The sequence below is a fragment of the Elephantulus edwardii genome, unplaced genomic scaffold, assembly GCF_000299155.1.
Source record: "Elephantulus edwardii isolate Elephantulus edwardi_28Jun2011 unplaced genomic scaffold, EleEdw1.0 scaffold00220, whole genome shotgun sequence".
Classification (NCBI taxonomy): Eukaryota; Metazoa; Chordata; class Mammalia; order Macroscelidea; family Macroscelididae; genus Elephantulus; species Elephantulus edwardii.
Window position 1 is genome coordinate 1,769,643 of NW_006399970.1, and position 6,000 is coordinate 1,775,642.

The following is a 6,000-nucleotide window of genomic DNA, read 5'->3' on the forward strand; positions in this document are numbered from 1 at the left end:
ACACACATACATATATGTCAACATAGGCATTTGCTAGAAGGTGCTGTAATTAATCTTACCTTTTATGTTTATTTATAATTGAATGCTACGGTGATTGATGATGGCCTTCACCCAGAAGAGTCTTGATTCCCCAACAAAAAAACCCTTTTTTTTGAGATGGAAGCTAGCTTGACCTCTGCTTGTTTACTGCTCCCTGACAATGCTGTTATCTCCTCCCTCTACAGTTTCTAAGGCCTAATTAATGTGTTGTGATTTTGCATTGCTTTTCGTTTCCTCAGTATTAAAACAGAATGGATGTTATCTGGTTGTCTTTGGGAGGTCTGTCAGGGAGAATAACAGTGGGTTACAGATGTTGTCTGCACCCTAACTCACCCACCCAGGTCTATGCTCTGGATAAGCCATCTTATTTCCTACACGGGGTCTAAGTAACTGATATGGTTCCTCCTTCTGCTTTTCCTCCTCTGGGGGCAGGGTAAGAATGAATGGCTGACAGAGCACTTCCTGTTTCCTGTTTGCCTCTAAGGGAGCACAATTCTAAATGGCTTAATTTCTCTGCCTTTAGAAAGACAATTGTCCTCTGTGCTGCCCAGTTAACCCTCATGGGAAGTCACCTGGGATTCTTTTCTTTGGAGGCTCTGGCCTTCTAGAGATAAAACTGCTCTTAAGGATCCCTCTGTGCTACTCATTAAAGGAAAAAAGGAAAATCATAAAATTGCTGATGAATTTAAGTAATTGTCACAAATAATTTGTGAAAGACTTTTTTAAAATTTTTACAATTTTTTTGTGAAAGACCTTTTAAATGCAAATTTTATTAACTAGTCTTTTGAATGTCTCTGTATTTTACATATTTAAATTAAAAAAAATTATTATTTTTTTTTGTGCATACCATCAAATCGGATTTGACTGGTACAGGAGAAGATTGCTCCTCCTTCTCCAGCAGAGCATCTGGTGAATTCGAACCACTCACCTCTGGGATTGCAGAGTTCACCTTGTATTTTACAAATCTGAATATTTAAGAAATTATATTGCGTTCTAAAGACATAATGATTTATTATGAATTTAACATTTATTATTATGAGATGTAATGACAAAATATGTACAGTATCTACTATTTTTATATGTACAATTCAGTGACATTTATTATGCTCACCATATTATACATCCATCACCATTGTTTCTTTTTTAATTTTTTCATCACCCTTCCCAGAACCTTAATACTCTTTAAGCAATTACTCCCCACTCCCCTATGTAATCCACCTCGTCAAACTGCTACTAAATTTTAATCTCTATGTGGTTGCCTACTTAGATGTTTTATGTAAGTAGAATCACACACTATTTGTCCTTTTATGTCTGACTTATGACTCTCAGCATAATGTTTTCAAGGTTCATCTCTGTTCTAGTGTGCACCAAACCTTACTTTTTCTTAATGGCAAATCAGTATTCTATTGAATGTATATATTTGGATTATTCATTTCTTGGTTGATGGGCATTTGAACTGTTTCCACATTTTGTTTTTGTGAAGAAAATGGCAACAAACAGTGTAGAAGTAAACAAGTACTTATTTGAGTTCCTTCTTGTTGTTAGGTGCCATTGACTTGAGTATGACTTAGAGGGATCCTATGAACGGCTGACCTGAACCCTGCCATATTTTATGACATCCTCATCATTGCTGACACACTAGAACCATTGTTGAAGTTACAATGTCAGTCCATTGCATTGACAGTCTTCCTCTCCTTTGCTAAATGTTGTGAAGTTGACAACAACTCATAGCAATCCTCTGAATGAATGACCTAAACCTTGCCCTACCCTGCTCTATCCTCATGATCTTGGTCATGTTTAAATCCATTTTGGTCATCACCGTGTCAGTCCACTTTGTTGAGGGTCTTCCTCTCCGTGACTGATCCTCTATCTTTTCTAGCATGATATTTCTAAGAACGAGTCCTTCTGGAGAACTATTCTTCCTAAAAACATACACATATTGTAGTTGTTGTTAGGTGCCATCAAGTCAAGTATGACCCGTAGCAACCCTGTGAACAACAGGTCTGAATCCTGTCCTATCCTGTGTCATCCTCACACTTCCTGGCACATTGTTGTTGTTGTTAAGTGCTGGCAAGTCATAGACAACTCATAGTGACCCTATGAATGAAATACCTGAACACTTGTATAACTTTTCATTGTTTCTCCAAGTTTATAGAATTTCCGGAGGCAAGCTATTTTGGAAGTGGATGCCACTCCTGCTTCCAAGCCTGTTTTAATCAGGGAGCTCTACCAAACACTGTCCACCATGGGTAACCATTCTCATATTTGACACATCAATGTCCTGACACTTTAGAGCTCATTATGGTAGTCACTGTGTCAGTCCACCTGGTTGAGGGTCTTTCTCACGTTCACTGATCATCATGTTCTGAGCATCATGTCCCTCTCCAAGGAATAGCCCCTCCTAGCACCATGTCCAAAGTATGTGAGGCAAACCCTCTCGTCTTTACCTCCAAAGAGCACTCTGGTTGCACTCTCTCCAAGACATGTTTGTTTGGCAATTCATGGAATGTTGAGCTGTCTTCTCCCACACCACAGCTCAAAGACATCAATCCCTCTTCTGTCATCCTTATTCACTGTTCAGCTCTCAGATTCATAGCAGGTGATTAGAAAGACCATGGCCTCAATCGATGCACCTTAGTCTTCAACTGACATTACTTCTCAAAAATTTGGAGAGGTCCCCAACTGCAGACTTTCTCAGGGCAATACGTCTTTTGATTTCCTGACTGCTGGTACTTAAGGGTGTTAATTGTGGATACAAGTTAAGATGACATTGTTGATGGTTTCAATCCTGTCTCCATTTATCATGATGTTGCCTATTGGTAAGGTAGTGGTAAGAATCTTTGTTTTCTTGACACTGAGATGATATTGAAGTCTTTATTCTTTAATCTTTTGCAATAAGTGCTTCATGTCCTCCTCACTTTCAGTAAGCAAGGTTGTGTCATCTGCATAATGCAGGTTGTTGATGAGTCTCCCTCTGATTCTGATGACACATTCTTCTTCATAGAGTCTACTTTATTGAATAATTTACTCAGCATACAGATTAAATAGATATGTAGAGAGACTACAACACTGATGCATTCTTTTCTTAATTTTAAACCATGTATTGTTCCCTTTATCATTGTGCTAGATGGTGAAGAAATTGAGATTGTAAACAGCTTTAGTTTGCTTAGCTCCACAATCAACACTCTTGGCACTAGCAGCCAGGAAATTAAAAGATGTATTGTGTTAGGAAAGTCTACTGTCAGAGACCTTTTGAAAGTACTAAAGAGCAATGATGTCACTCTGGAGACTAAGGTGTGCCTGATACAGGCCATGGTTCTGCAATCACTTGCTATGCATCAGAAAGCTGCACAATGACTAGAGATGATAGAAGGAGAATTGATGCCTTTGAGCTGTGGTGTTGGAGAAGAGTATGAAATATACTGCTAAGAGATGAACTGGCATGGACCTTTTTTTAGTCAGAGGATCATATGATCTACTATGCTGGAGACTAAAAGGTAAGGAAAAATGAGTTTGCTTTCATAATTAAAAAAGTCATTTCTAGATACATCTTGAAATACAGTGTTGTGAGTGACAGGATAATATCCATACGCATACAAAGAAGTCCAATGAATACCACCCTCATTCAAATATATGTACTAACAACCTGAGACAAAGAGGAGGAAATATATGGTTTCTACCAACTTTTGAAGTCAGAGATTGATTGAATATGTAATCATAATGCATCAATAATAATGAGTGACTGGAATGCAAAAGTTGGGAATAGAGAAAAAGGATCAGCAGTTGGAAAACATAGACTCGGTGAAAGAAATGAAGCCAGAGATAGAATGATAGAATTTTGCCCAATAAACAACTTATTCATTGCAAATACATTTTGTAAGAAACACTAACACAGGCTATACACATGTATTTCACCAGATGTTATGCATAGGAATCAGATAGGTTACATCTGTGGAAAGCTCAATTTGGGGAAGCTCAATATCAGCTGTGAAAACTAGGCCAAGTACTGATTGTGGAATAGACCAGCAACTTCTCATATTCAAGTTCAAGCTTAAGCTGAGGAAAATTAAAGCAAGTACACAGAAACTTAACCTTGAATCTATCCCACCTGAATTTCAAAACCATCTCAGGGACAGGTTTAAGACCTTGAACATTAATGAGCGAAGATCAGATGACCTGTGGGAGGATATAAAGACTATCATCCAGGAAGAAGGCCAAAAGTCATTACAAGGACAGAGAAGGAAGAAAAGACCAAAATGGATGTCAGAAGAAATTCTAAATACTGCACTGGAGTGCCGAAAGGCCAAAGCAAAGAGAAGAAATCAAGATATTAAGGAGTTGAACAGAAGATTTCAGAGGGCAACACAAGAAGACAAAGTTTTACAATGAAATGTGCAAGGAGCTGGAGTCAGAAAATCAAAAAGGCCAAACTCCCTCAGGATTTCTTAAGCTGAAGGAACTGAAGAACAAATTTAAACCTCGAGTTGCAATACTTACGGATGCTTTGGGCAGGAAGCATTAAAAGAAGATTGGAAGAGTATACAGAGTCATTGTACCAAAGGAATTGGTGGACACAGAAGAATTTCATGGAACAACGTATGAACAAGAGCTTGTGGTGATGAAGGAGGAAGTTCAAGCTGCTCTGAAAGAATTGGAAAAAACAAGGCCTCAGGAATTGATGGCATACTGATTGACCCATTTCAACAAACAGATGCTGCTCATCAAATTGTTCCAAGAAATATGAAGGACAACCACCTGGCCTACTGCCTGGAAGACATCTATATTTGTTCCCATTCCAAAGAAAGTTGATCCAAAAGAGTGTGGAAATTATCGAACAATATCATTGATATCACATGCAAGCAAGATTCTGCTGAAGAGCATCCAAAAATGACTGGAACAGTACATTAACAGAGAACTGCGTGAAGTGCAGGCTGGATTTAGAACAGGCTGTGGCACTAGGGATATTACAGCTACTGTCAGGTGGATCATGCTGAAAGCAGAGAATACCAGAAGAATGTCTATCTGTGTTTTGTTGACTATGCAAAGGCATTTGACTGTGTGAATCACAACAAACTGTGGCTGACTCTGAGAAGAATGGAAATCCTAGAACACTTGATTGTGCTTATGTGAGACTTATACTTGAACCAGAAGGCAGTCATCAGAACAGAGCAAGAAAACACTGCATGGTTCAAAATTGGGAGGGGTGTGTGTCAAGGATGTGTCCTATCTCCATATCTTTTCAATCTATATGCAGAAAAAATTATCCAGGAGGCTGGGCTCTATGAGGAGAAGTGTGGCATCAGGATTGATGGAAGACTCAACAATCTGCGTTACGCAGATGACACAACCCTGCTTGCTGAAACTGAGGAGGACCTGAAGTGCTTGATGCAGAAGGTCAAGGACTGCAGCCTTCAATATGGATTGTAGCACAACATCAAGAAAACAAAGATTCTCACCACTGGGTCGATTAGAAGCATCATGATAGTTGGTGAAGAGATTGAGATTGTTGACAGCTTTAGTTTGCTTGGCTCTACAATCAACACTCTTGGTACCAGCAGCCAGGAAATTAAAAGATTAATTGCATCAGCACATCTATTTATGGTCAATTGATTTTTGACAAGGAGATGAAATCAGTTAGGTGGGGAAATGATAGCCTTTTTAACAAATGGTGTTGGGAAAATTGGAAAACTATCTGCAGAAGAATTAAATAAGATCCCCACCTCACTCCATATACAAAAACCAACTCATGGACCTACGACTAAAACCAAGGACTATAAACTTCATTTAAGAAAAGCTTGGAAAAATTTTATTAGTCCTAATCCACAACATGAAGAGTCTTCCCAGTATTCTGAAAAATTTACAACCAGGAGAAGATAAAATAGATGAATGGGACCTTCTAAGAATGAAATCCCTATGCACATCCAGAAACTTCTCTAACAGGGTAAAAAGGGAAGCCACAGA